We start from the raw sequence: 14786 nt of genomic DNA, 5'->3' as shown, positions 1-14786 counted from the left end.
ACATATTTTCCAGTAACAGTAACATTTCTCATATTTTGGGAAGCAGCAGGATCCAAACACAGGCACAGGGTTGCAGTCCTGATTAGGGGCATGAAGAAGAGACAAGCAGAGCCAAAGCCACTCCAGTAATTGCAGTACACACTGTGTCCTCTGGATCTGGTGGCCACCTGTACATAGCTATCCCCGGCTTCAGCTGTCCATTGCCTGCAGTCCTGTGGGATCAGTGCTTTTAGGACCCAGTAGCAGAGTCTGCTGTTCTCCCATTCAGCCAGCATAACTGACAGGTTGTGTCCCCACCCACAGGGCAGGCTGCATTCTGCATCTGTCAAGTACAGACTTTGGCAAAGGCACCAGCTCCTGGTGAGACATGTAACCTGCTCTGGGTGTAAGAAGAAAGCAGAGGAGCTTCCTACCAAGTCCTCTATGCCATGGCTGAGCTCAGGATGGGCATGGATGCTGAGGGATGACTTCCACAACTCTTATGGGAGTATATTCTATTCCACAAGTGCCTCTTCCAAACTGCACCAAGAACTTTGTGAGTGCCTGACCTCCCTATCGTTGTATTTTATCCTCACCCTCCCCTCTGCTTTCTTAATGTTATAGTTTTATTCCGCTTTGTTACATATAGTGACACTTTGTATCAATAGTAGGGACAATACGATTACTTATAGTTCTACCTAAGAGAAGACATTGTCCATGTGCCTAATAACTTATTCTTCTCTGTTTGCTGTGAAACTACAAATTCCAGCCATGCCCTGTTGAGCTGGGATTTGTAGTTCTACCTCTTCTTAATCCTATAGTAGTCACATATATAATAATAGTGTTATTTCCCCTTTTATATCAGATTTTCAGCATTGCCGTGATTTTAATTCTGCATTAAGGGGTGATGACTTTAGTAATGTGTTTGTGCACCGTCCAGTCTTCCCACAGTTTGTATATCTGATGTTTTCCCAATGGGAGTTTGGGTTAGAAGTCACGTATTCCTGTGTGGGAAGCGGCTACTGTGCAGATCGATGAATGATGAGGAGCAAGTGACAGGAGAGTCACTAGATTCATAGCCTAGAGAGTGTGGGATGTAAGCTGCTGATGGATCCAGTAATGACTGTTTGTGTATGTTGTCTATATACTTTTCATACTCATACCCGATAACAGTCAATTTCAGGATTATTCCATACATTTGTCACTTTCTTTTTTTTCTTGTGGTTTTCATTGCCTTTTAGTCCCAAGATACTTCAAAACAGCACATGCAGGTTCATGAATATTGCGGAAAATAAAAAATGCTTCATACTTTTTTTGCGCCTATTAGTGCAAAAAGTTGCATGATCCGTTAATATGTCTTATGTGTTTGTGCATTTGTGCTAAAATATTCAGACTTTAAAAAGTCACAAACAATGGGGGGCATTTGGAGTGAAACTAAAAGTAGCCTTCAAAACTAGACAAAAAATAGGCGCAAGTGCTATAATAAAACGACAATCGAAATAATGATCGTGTGCATTGACGATGTTTGTCATTACCATTTATTGAGCATGTGTCAGCATTAATATTGGACACGGTGTGCTGCACTTTTGCATGGCCAGCTTAGTGGCCGCACTACGTATGTGAGTAGAGTAGAGTGAGTAGCTGACCACACAGGAGGTCCCCTGGGGTTTGATATTCCTTGATGCCAAAAACCTGGGAATCTGCATTCCAAGTCTGCGGAAGTGGCGACGGCGTGTTTGCTACAGGCACTTGTTTGGACTTTGTAAATTTATACTGCATCTTGTTAGTAGTGTATTTCCTGAGTTGTGCAATGAGCTACAGGTTACTGATCACCTTGTGACTCTAAACAGTGTGGGTGAGAGCTGGGATATACCAGGTGTGTAGATATATATAGCATGAAGAAACGTGTGGGTCAATAGATCGCATATTTGAAATCATGCATTGCCTGGATGTATGTGGCCAAAATAACAGTTCAGAGTGAGACTATAAAAACTAGAGGTAAAGATAATACACTACATTCACACAACGCCCTCTATTTCTGATCGGGGTCCAATATTTGGTGCATAAAGCACAACCAACTCTTCATCAACCATCTTGACAAGTCATAAGCACAGAAAAAGCTCATGTGATGATGCTATCACAATGAAATATTTCACTCTACTAACTGGATTGGGGGCTCACTAAGGCCCCCTTCACACGTGCTCAGAAAACAACGCATGTGTGGCACAATCTGTTTTGACCATCCATGTGGCTATCCGTGTAGGTGTGTGTCATCGTGTCATCCGTGTACCATCTGTGTGATATCTGTGTGTGCCATCCATTTGACATCCGTGTGACACATACTGGAAAAAAACACGACACTGATATTAATGGTTTTATCTGTTAAAGACGTGCAGAGATAGATAATGGCTAGATGAAAGATAGATAGATAGATAGATAGAGGGATTGATTGATAGATAGATGGATAGAGAGAGATAGATAGAGAGAGAGATAGATGGATGGATAGATAGATAGATAGAGGGATAGCGATAGATAGACAGAGAGAGAGATATATATATATAGATAGATAGAGGGATAGATAGATAGATAAATAGATAGATAGAGGGATAGATAAATAGATAAATAAATAGATAGATAGATAGATAGATAGATAGCTTGTAGAGCTTTATATTTAGCTAAATAAATAATTAAATGAATAAAACAACATGGAGTCCCCTAATTTTGATAACCAGCAAAGGTAAAGCAGACAGCTGGGGGCTGATATTATTAAGCTAGGAGGGTTCTTGGCTTTTGAGCTCATTTCAAAATAACCTAAAAATACCAGCACGTAACCGTCCCAGAAGTGGAGCATCACGACATGCTCCAATTCTGGTGCTTCCCTTTGGCTCTTCCCAATTGCCCTGATGTGGTGGCAATCAGGTAATAGGTTTTTTGGGGTTACGTTCAGCTGTATAATGTCAGCTGGTTTCAAGTCCTGATGTTATTAATGGAGAGGCATCTACCAGTCACTCCCATTTCTAACCTTGTAATAAAAAAAGACACACACAAAAATACTTAAATAAACAATCCCCTAAACATTTCCTTGTTCCCCACTTTATTACAAAATAAAGAAAAAAAATCCACGTAGGTCCACCATAGTCCGGGGAATCTGCCTTAGTCCACTGAATCTGTCATATGAAAAAAATAAACATAAAAAACACAAATAAATAAAATAAGGCACTTGCGGTTCACCACTGTATTAAAAAAATGAAAAAAATTCCCACTTAGGTCTGACGTAGTACAGCAATTCCGACAAACAAAGTCTATGGAGCATGGTTTTGACACTCCATAGACGTTGTTAACAGGCACTTGTGGAACACGCTGAGCTTCACAAGATCCTGCGACTGTGAAGAGTGGTGACATCTGTAACTTTACCGCTCTTCAGAGACACCATTTCATTAACAGTGCAGCGTTACTCTGAACATCTGAAGATCAGTAACGTTATAGATGTCACCATTCTTCAGCTGGGTCCTGACCCAATAGTGCCTGTTAGCAAAGTCTACGAAGTGTCAGAATGATGCTCCATAAACTCTGTTACATGGAATCGTTGAAATCCGTCGGACTTGCTTGGGAACTCTTTTTTCAATTTTTTTTTTTTAACAAAGTGGCGAACAAAGCTAAGTGTCTTGCTTTATTTCTCTGTATTTTTCTGTTTCTGTTTTTTTAGCAGGTTTACATTTATGGACTACAACAGATTCGGTGGACTATGGTGGACCTGCGTGGATTTTTTTTTTAAATATAATAAAGTGGGGATTACGGGAAAGTTGTGGGGCCAACTTATTTTAATAAAGTATTTTTGTGTGCAAGTGTCTTATTTTTTTTTTTACTGGATTAGCAATGAGGTGTCTGATAGACACCTCTCCATTACTAACACCATAGCTTGATGCCAGCTGTTTTTTAGGTCACTACACATCTGACATCAACCCAAATACCATTATGTCAATTGTCACAGCACCAGAGCATCGGGAAGAGCCGATGTGAAGTGTCAGAATTGGCGCATCTCGTGATGCCTTTCTTTTGGGGTGGCTGCAGGCTGCTATTTTTAGGCTGGGAAGAGTTCAATAACCATGGACCTTCTCAGCCTGATAATCAGCCCCCATCTGACCGCTTTAGCTTTGCTGGTTATCAAAAATAAGGGCGACTCCACATTTTTTTTATTATTTATTTATTTATTTGGCTAATTAGAAAGGTCTACAAGCTACTTAACTATTTGTCTGTCTGTCTGTCTGTCTGTCTGTCATCTTTGCACATCTTTAACACATAAAAATCATTAATTTCTTGAACGAATTTAATTGTGGTCCTTGTCACACGAACAGCATATGGGTGTCTCACAGATGTCATGTCATCTGTGTGATGTACTTTTTTTACAGACTCATTGACTTGTATGATCCATGCTGCCGGGAAAAACGGACATGAAAACATGGAGGTGTGAAGATCACCATAGATTTTATCATATGTGTGCTCTATTTTGGGGGCCATTAAGTTGCTACAAATTCATCCTCTGTGCAGTCATTAAAACATAAATGTGGGACCCCTGTGCAAGAATAGTCCAATAGCTCATCTTAAAGCATTTCTTTCTGTATCTGGGACATAATCTGCTAGTGGTTTTGGAGATTGAATTGGTCCTGATCCCCTCCTGTCCACCTCTTGGCCCCTGTGCAGCTGCATAGGATATACCTTTGCTATGTCCACCCCTGCAATAAAGCAGCAAATCAATTTATTAACAAACTTTTTGGGGTTTCCTGGATTAGTAAACCACTATGGGGTGCTCTTCTGTTGCAACACTTGCAGATATTATAGCAGATTTCTCCTTTCATACAATGCTATTTTGGGATGTCGAAGTCTCAGGAAAACAAGTAGTGAAAATGGGAAATGATCCGTTCAATAAAAATTGTGCATGTGAAAAGCGATTTTTTACAGGAAGCTAACTGTGCATTTATACAATGTCAACTCCATTGAAGAATAAAAAGCCTAATGTCAGTTTGTCTAATGTTTCAGGATATTTTTCTCTAAAATTGTAATTCCACATCATATAAGTAGTCTTAATGTATGCTCAGTGCATAATGGGTCAGTGAAAAAAAATCACCGGAAAAACCTGGCTGCTTAGTGGTTTCTAATTAGACAGGGTTCAATACAATCCTTTTAATCCAGCATCTAATATTCCAGGCAATCACACAGTTCACCACAATATCCAAGTTATTCTAACTACTAAAATTTAAGGCTCTGTTCACATTTGCGCAGGGGCTGAGGGACAGTGCATGGCAGAGGCATCCAAAAGACACCATAAAGAAAACCCCGGAGTCGTGCATCACCCTAACACTATAATCTATGGTGGGCATTGTTGGGTGTATATCATTTTTTCAGAATAAAATAATTGTGTATGTATTCTTTTATAACGAACCCTTCATGGGCTGTTTTTCTCTTCTGATTAATCAGTAATACAAAATTTGATATTCTGGTATTGGTCCCAATTGCTGGATTGCACAACATTTTTTTTATAAAAATACTGTTAATTTTCTATGTATTGAAAACTTTTCATGAGTATTGTGAAGTTTAGAATTATAGACTTTTTGCCGGAACATTGAGGAGGAAAGGCGTGGAGATGTCTGAGGAGTTATGGGCACCCTTACACTAATATCTTTCATGATGCTGGTTTCACTATCGGGTTTAGATTTCTTTAATCATATGTGTGATGTTTCCTCAGCATGAAATGCTATATGATATAAGTGATGAAGACGTTTCTCTCCGTGGAGGCAATCAGCTCGGTTCTCAGTAGAGATTTCTAAGAACCTTAAACCATGGTGGCCATTTATGACATGCTAGATGAAAATCAGAAATCCAGGGTGTAAACCAATCCTCCAAACTTAATTTTCAAATAATTTTCAAGAACAGTAGAGGAAAAGAAACCATAGTAGTCAATTATCATATACAAGATGGAAATCAGAAATGCAGGGACCTCAGGGTGTAAACTGAGGCCCCCAAAATCAATTTCCAACTAATTTTCAGGAACCGTGGAGGCAAACAACCCAGTTTTGAAGATGAATTTCTAAGTTTCTGAAACCATAGTAGTCATTTATCATATATAAGATGGAAATCAGAAATGCAGGGATCTCAGGGTGTAAACTGAGGCCCCCAAAATCAATTTACAACTAATTTTCAGGAACCGTGGAGGCAAACAACTCAGTTTTGAAGATGAATTTCTAAGTTTCTGAAACCATAGTAGTCATTTATCATATATAAGATGGAAATCAGAAATGCAGGGATCTCAGGGTGTAAACTGAGGCCCCCAAAATCAATTTACAACTAATTTTCAGGAACCGTGGAGGCAAACAACTCAGTTTTGAAGATGAATTTCTAAGTTTCTGAAACCATAGTAGTCATTTATCATATATAAGATGGAAATCAGAAATGCAGGGATCTCAGGGTGTAAACTGAGGCCCCCAAAATCAATTTACAACTAATTTTCAGGAACCGTGGAGGCAAACAACTCAGTTTTGAAGATGAATTTCTAAGTTTCTGAAACCATAGTAGTCATTTATCATATATAAGATGGAAATCAGAAATGCAGGGATCTCAGGGTGTAAACTGAGGCCCCCAAAATCAATTTACAACTAATTTTCAGGAACCGTGGAGGCAAACAACTCAGTTTTGAAGATGAATTTCTAAGTTTCTGAAACCATAGTAGTCATTTATCATATATAAGATGGAAATCAGAAATGCAGGGATCTCAGGGTGTAAACTGAGGTCTCCAAAATAAATTTTCACTAATTTTCAGGAACCGTAGATGCAAACAACGCAATTTTGAAAATGGATTTCTAAGTTTCTGAAACCATAGTAGTAATTTATCATATACAAGATGGAAATCAGAAATGCAGGGACCCGAGGGTGTAAACTGCTGTCCCCAAAATCAATTTCCAACTAATTTTCAGGAACCATGGGGGCAAACAACCCAGTTTTGTAAATGGATTTCTAAGTTTCTGAATCCATGGTATCATGTGCAAGATTGAAATGCAAGGGCCAAGGGTGGAAATCAAGGCCCCAAAAACCAATTGCTGAAATCTTTTTGAGAACACTTTGCAGTATAGACCTGTCCATGTTATATTGCAGCATGAGATGGAAACGATTGAGGGAGCCAGAGGGCAGGTTAATGCAATGGAATAGCAAGGGTATAGTATATACAAATACATGCAGGTATCAGAGGGAATCTAGCGGGAGGTGGATTATATCTGTTAGGTTCCCTGGTAATACCACGGTAGTGTGGGAAATGATCTCAGAGATTTTTCACTGACTCCTCGGTGTTCTTAGTAACTTCAAAAACTATGACACCGGTATTTATTCTGTAATGGTTGTCATGACTTGGAAATGGAAATAGTTTGTATCAAAACTAGGGCAGTAATTGCATGAAAAGTAGCAACAGATATTGCATTTAAGTTGCTTAGCTGATATCGTGTTGTGGTGATGCATGTCTAAATAATTGGTAATTGTGGTGAAATGACCTTTTATTCTGCACAAGTGTATATATAGTGTGGTTTTTATTGTGCCGAATGTGGTTTTCCTGTTTAATTGTTATGACGTTTCAAGAACTGGGTGTTTTGTTAAGTGAAATTACTATATAGGCATATAGGTATATTTACAGCTCACTAATTGTCCATCCATCAACCCTATAAGCATTTCAAACAAGAAAAGAACACATCCCTATTAGTGATGAGCGCGCATGCTTGTTACTGTTCGTTACTTAATCGAGCATCAGTGTTTAAAAATATTTGAGTTGCCCATTGACTTCTATTATACTTCGTACTCGATTCGCGCCAAAGAACTCTGATGCTCGATCAAATAAAGCTCACTCATCACGAATACCTATGAATAAGATCTAATAAGAAGATAAAAGCTTTACCACTGGTCTGATAGAAGTTACGACCTCTGGATCCTCACTGTTTAACGTCAAGAGCTGAACCCAGTACAGTTGTAGAACGGCCAGGGGACACAGTGGTAGTCGTGTGTGTAGGGGTTGCCTGGCCGCAGATTGCCTGGCCGCAGAGCAGTCGCTCGGTAACCCCTTGCCTCCCGGTCGCCGCTCCACTGCAGGGATGCTTTCACCACAGTCTATTCTTTCTCTGAGTCAATAAAGCAGACACCGGTAAATTTACTTTAAACAACTGGACTTTACTGATCTTCAATGCAGGAACGTTTTCCACTTGTGTAACACGGACACCGCTTCTGGTCCTGATGGGGTTCCCTTCAGACTCCACTCAAACAGTTAATTTATCATCTGACCGCTTTCCTGGCACCTCTGCTCCATTGGACACTACTAGGCCCCTCAATCTCCTGCCTGACGTCCCGCTGCACGAACCGATTCAAATAGTCCTTAAGCCGATCCGTCCCACCCACAGGGATTAGCTTGCACTTTGGAAGGGCTCAGTGCAGCAGTACTCCTCTGTTCTTGCTTCTGGCCAGGGCCTACCCTTCTCCGTTAAGGGCCCATTGACCTTCGGTCTTGCAGGGAATTTGTATGGGTTTTCTTATCCACGAAAGAACGGACACTGCCCCAGCCGACCAGACTCAAACCCCTCTTCTGGGGATGCAGTTCAACAGTCCTCTAAACAGCAGGACCCCAGGTCTCCGGGATCAAAGGGTTGACCCTTAAGATCATTAATCAAAGAATATATGGCCTTTCTCTCTATCTCCTACTTGGGACTCTCCTCCCCTCCTTCTACATTCTGTCCTATATATAACCTATCTTCCTCCCTTCTTAACCCTATAGCTGCCTATCGAGGTGCCAGGTCAGCCGCCATTACCACATTGCCACCTGGTGGCCGTTTACAACTTACACATTACATTTTATGACATCTGACAAAATCTTTGGTGTGCCAGCTACTTATTTAGGGGGGGGGGATGTAGCCTTGACCCCACCTACACATCTACTAGCAATTATCTGAAAGGGGCACATCATTGGGATTCATGGAGAGCACTAAGGAAAAAAAAGTAAAGACTATCTCACAGTATTAAGAGTCACCCCACCACCATCTGCTTAAAAGTGAGGTGTTTGCAATCTGAGGGGTCCATCTGTTAAATGGGGATTGTTAAGATCCACAAAATTCACTGTTTGATCCAAGACTGTTAGGTTGTATGATTGCGTCAGAGCCTGGATAAGAGAACCCTTTTCATTGCCTTTGGAGAAAATAATGCAAATTGCAAAAGGACATCAGCATTTTCCAAAATCTGTCTCCTTTATCCAAAATACTAAACAGCACAGCAAATAAAAAAAGGGAATTATTTTGCTTTGTCAAAAGCCAAGCATAATATACACTGTGTGCAGAATTATTAGGCAAGTTGCATGTTTGTGGATTTTTTTTATTATTGATCAACAACTATGTTCTCAATCAACTCAAAAGACTCATAAATATAATATTTTTCGAAGTTGGAGTGGTTTTTTTTAGATTTGGCTATCTTAGGTGGATATCTGTTTGTGCAGGTAACTATTACTGGCCAGAATTATTAGGCAATTTAATAAAAAACAAATATATTCCCATCTCACTTGTTTATTTTCCTCAGGAAAACCAATATAACTGCACAAAATTTGGAAATAAACATTTTTGACATGCAAAAACAAAACCCAAAAAAGTTGGTGACCAATATAGCCACCTTTGTTTATGATGACACTCAACAGCCTACCATCCATAGATTCTGTCAGTTGCTTGATCTATTTTCGATCAACATTGCGTGCAGCAGCCACCACAGCCTCCCAGACACTGTTCCGAGAGGTGTACTGTTTTCCCTCCCTGTAGATCTTACATTTTATGAGGGACCACAGGTTCTCTATGGGGTTCAGATCAGGTGAACAAGGGGGCCATGTCATTATTTTTTCATCTTTTAAACCTTTACTGGCCAGCCACGCTGTGGAGTAGTTAGATGCATGTGATGGAGCATTGTCCTGCATGAAAATTATGTTTTTCTTGAACGATACCGACTTTTTCCTGTACCACTGCTTGAAGAAGTTGTCTTCCAGAAACTGGCAGTAGGTCTGGGACTTGAGCTTCACTCCATCCTCAACCCGAAAAGGTCCCACAAGTTCATCTTTGATGATACCAGCCCATACCTGTACTCCACCTCCACCTTGCTGGCGTCTGAGTCGGAGTGGAGCTCTCTGCCCTTTACTGATCCAGCCTCTGGCCCATCCATCTTGCCCATCAAGAGTCACTGTCATTTCATCAGACCATAAAACCTTTGAAAAATTAGTCTTAAGATATTTCTTGGCCCAATTTTGACGTTTTATCTTACATTTCTTGTTCAAAGGTGGTCGTTTTTGAGCCTTCCTTACCCTGGCCATGTCCCTGAGTATGGCACACCTTGTGCTTTTTGATACTCCAGTAACGTTGCAGCTCTGAAATATGGCCAAACTGGTGGCAAATGGCATCTTGGCAGCTTCATGCTTGATTTTCCTCAGTTCATGGGCAGCTATTATGCGCCTTTTTTGCCCAACACGCTTCTTGCGACCCTGTTGGCTATTTACCATGAAACGCTTGATTGTTCTGTGATCACGCTTCAAAAGTTTGGCAATTTCAAGACTGCTGCATCCCTCTGCAAGACATCTCACAATTTTGGACTTTTCAGAGCCCATCAAATCCCTCTTCTGACCCATTTTGTCAAAAGAAAGGAAGTTGCCCAATAATAAAGCACACCTTATATAGGGTGTTGATGTCATTACACCGCACCCCTCATTACAGAGATGCACATCTCCTGATTTACTTAATTGGTAGTTGGCTCTCAAGCCTGTACAGCTTGGAGTAGGACAACATGGATAAAAAGTATTATGTGAGCAAAATACTCATTTCCCTAATAATTCTGCACACAGTGTAGGTTTGGACAACATTGTGGAAAAAGTACCATGTTGTCAGTGGACTGGAGGCTGGGATGGGTTTATTCATTGCAAAAGAGTTGGTGGGTTGGATGATTTGCTGTCCAGAATAAATGGTGTCATTTTTAAGTAATTTGGCTAGGGTAGACTTAAAGGGTTTTTCCCCACTAACAAAGTTAATTTTGAAGTTCATTTTAATCAATAGATCTTGGAATAATAATAATTTCCGCAATTGTATGTGTTTTAACATTTTTTTTTTCCATACTGAGATAATCTTGTATCTGTGTCCCTGCTATGTGCTGTGTAATGGCCGTGTCTGACCGTACAGGGACATGGTCTGATCATACCACAGCTCCTGGACAGGAGACGATGCAAACGAGAGTATACCATTAGCGCAGCATGGGATCATAGCTGATTCTTTTTGTGAGGTTAAGCAATTTCATGCCTGTTTTTTAAAAATGTTTTACCTCAGAGAAAGATTTATTTCTAATCCCATGCTGTAATGTCTGCATACTATTTTATTCCTCTCTGGCACAGGAGATGTGGTATGATCAGACCATGTCCTTATACGGTCCCTGTACAAGCAGAGACACAGGGAACCTTTCACCTAGTATATGCGTTCTGACCTTTCAGCAGACGCATGTGTGCCCTAATTACACCTCCCATCCTTGTGTTCTAAAATTGTATAATATGAAAGTAATAAAAAACGTTTTAATACCTTCAGATTTCCTATGTAAATTAGACAGCAACTGGCCACATGGGCAGCGCCTTGCCCTATGGACGTCTGCATATTTTCCGTGGTATCACGCCCCTATGGGCGTGATACCATGGAGTCACATGAGCGACGTCTCCGTCGCTCATTCTATCCTGCGCGCATCGTGGCAGGCTTCTTTTCTGGGTGTTCACTCGCCAGCTTCAGACGCGCACTGCGCATGCGCAGTGCGCGTCTGAAACTAACAAGGAGCCGGAAGAGAAGCCTGCCGCAATGGTAAATATAAACGTGCACAGGATAGAATGAGCGACGGGGACGTCGCTCATGTGACTCCATGGTATTACGCCCACAGGGGCATGATACCACGGAAAGTATGCAGCCGTCCATAGCTCAAGGCACCACCCATGTGGCCAGTTGCTCTCTAATTTACATAGGAAATATGAAGGTAATAAAACGTTTTTTATTACTTTCATATTATACAATTTTACAACACAAGGATGGGTAGGGAGGTGTAATTAAGGCACACATGCATCTGCTGATAGGTCAAAACGCATATTCTAGGTGACAGGTTCCCTTTAAGATTATCTAGGCACAGGATCATTTTTTAAAAACACATCCAATTGTGGAAATTATTTTTATTCCAAGATCTATTGATTAAAATGAACTTTGTTTGTGGGAAATCCCCTTGCATTTACACTGGCCGATAATCCTTCAGATTGTAACATTAATGACTCATTGTTGTGTAATGTGAATGGGTTGAGCCGCTGAATGATGTGTTCATTGTGATTAAAGTAGTTCTTGATCAAAAAAAGTTTTTTTTTAATGCAAATGGAGATTGTTCGCTCTTTCATCAATTACACCTACAAAAAGGAGGTGTAGAAATTCTAGTCCTAGATAGGTATGACTTTCAGTGATCAGTTGATTGGGATTGAGGCAATTGTGCAGTAGCCGATGGAGCATTGGAACAAGCTCATAATTGTGTAATATTGTTCATTGGTATTATGCTCATATACAAATGTGAAATTGTTTATCAAAAATGTAATTACAAATGATAAGGTCTCCATACACATTAAATACCTGTTGCCTGAACAATAAGGACAGTATACACATTAGATAGCTGTTGACCTAACGACAAGATCCCCCCACACATTAGATGGTTATTGGCTGAACTATAAGACTTCCATATGTGACGCCCCTGGACTATTCAGGTCGTCACAGGGTACTGCACAAACTATTCTCCCGTGTAGTATTCAACCCCCATGGTTCTGGGTCTCTATCCTGCAGTGTTGCCTCCATCAGCATTCATAAATCCTAGATACACTTTGCACCACACCTGTCAGACACACCAGTGGGACCCCCGGTCACAGAGGATTGAGGCTAGGTGCCTGGGACCTGTCGAGAAGGACGGTTAGCAGCCTGGTCCTATCACCGGCAGCAGCGGTACTCCCAATTACCGCACACCACGGGTGGCGTCACGAACAATAACAATTCCCCTGTAAATATCCCCTTTACATTAGAGTGTGGCCCCTAAGCCCCCGGGTCCGGAGACCCTTGAGCCACGAACGAACACTACCCCCGGATCCGAGCGGTTCGATCCACTGCTGGGTCAGCACACATACACATTAGATAGCTGTTAACCCAATCATAAGACCTCCCCTACACATTAGATAGTATTTGGGTGAGCCCCATACACAGCCTCTTTTGCCATCTACTTATCTCTCTGCCAAACAAAATAATTGGTTGTTGAAATGCCAACGACCAAATCCTTCTTTCCCCTACGTCATCTGTTTGGGGAGAGTCAGGAGATCCACATACACATCAGTCTATCAGCTGATCTCACCAAAATCAGGGGTTTGGCTGACTTTAGTCTAGTGTTTCTGCAAACCTTTAGACAGCTACAGCTTGCAGAGCTATTTGCAGGCTGTTGGTAACTTGGCTTTAGGTGAACATACTGTCAGCTTTGGGAAGGGTTAGGTATAAGGAGTCAGTTGAGGGTATGGGGGAGATAAACCTGAAAGGGAGTCAAGGTCAGTTGAATGGGCCTTAGATTCAACCAAGTGGGAGGCTGCAAATTAGGTCTACAGGGCTGTGTAAGTTGGAGGCTAGAAGGAACTGGTGACCAATGGAAAGATTGACTGGCCAGAGGCTTGGTTGGTTATATCCTGTGGTGCACTGAAAGTAGTAATAGGCATCAATTAAAAAAGAGCGGTTATGAATAGATCTCTGAAAGTAACATGGATTTTGGACCTCTATTGCCTGGTTTTAGTAGTTTTCTCTGTGAAGTTCTAGAATGTTCACATGTTCTTATGGAGACTTCAGAATTCAAAACAAATTGGATAAATCCTGATTCAAAGGCACTTTTTCTAGAGATTGCCTCCAGTAGAAACAAAATGATTAGGAATAACTATTGTGGTATTCACACAAAAGCAAGTTAACAATATTTGTTTCTTTGGAACTTATCTGATACCATATCGATTGGTTGGATCTTTTGGTAAATTGACCAAATAGAATCATAAATGCAGTTTTCAGAGCAGTGGTTGCTTTGCTATTAGATCAATCACTCATTACTCTCCAGTCACTTTATTTCCCTTATGTAAGCAGAACCTGCTCTGGATTACCTATGGGGCAAGCCAAGATTCTTGCAATTTGTCCCTTAGAGGACAGGTGCCCATGTTGTTTTTCCCTTTCTTTTTCCTTCTGGTTGAATTTCTGCAAAAGCAATTTACCAATAAGTAAATGGAAAATGGGTATTATTCTTGTCTTTGTAAACATAATCCTCCATTGATTGACCTTTGTACTAGGCAGCTACTCTGAGGTCGTGTACCTTTATTTAACCTAAAATTTCTGGGGAGGGAAGCAAGAATTTATAGGAAATCTTTAAAATGTTCTCATAGGATAGTAAGTACTGTGTGCATAGACTGCACAATCCATATTCTGGAGCCACAACACCACAAAGCTTAAAGGGATTGCCCTGCGAAAAAATGTTATCTCCCATCTGTAAGATAGATGATAACTTAGATAGATGATAACTTACTGATGGGTCCAACCGCTGAAACCCACACAGATCAGGAGAATGGGGAATTTCAGTTACCATTGAAGCATTTTCTCCTCATTATAGAATGGAGCTATAGGTTGGATGCCTGACTACAGCACCATTTTTTCTCTATGGAGCCACCAAGAGAAGCTGAATGCAGCCCCTCG

The 14786-nt window shown here is 40.8% G+C and overlaps 1 protein-coding gene across 1 annotated transcript in view; it reads left to right on the top strand.

The window, feature by feature from the left end:
• Positions 1–365: 365 nt before the first annotated feature.
• GCGR (glucagon receptor) overlaps positions 366–14786 on the top strand; it is a 130727-nt gene continuing 116306 nt past the window's right edge. Inside the window, exon 1 of the mRNA XM_075347451.1 lies at positions 366–535. The gene's annotated coding sequence lies outside the window, so the exon portion shown is untranslated. The remainder of the gene's footprint in view (positions 536–14786) is intronic.

This window comes from Anomaloglossus baeobatrachus, chromosome 5 (genome assembly GCF_048569485.1).
Source record: "Anomaloglossus baeobatrachus isolate aAnoBae1 chromosome 5, aAnoBae1.hap1, whole genome shotgun sequence".
NCBI classification, from domain to species: Eukaryota; Metazoa; Chordata; class Amphibia; order Anura; family Aromobatidae; genus Anomaloglossus; species Anomaloglossus baeobatrachus.
The sequence above is the reverse complement of the archived record's forward strand: the minus strand, read 5'-3'. Positions and strand labels throughout refer to the sequence as shown.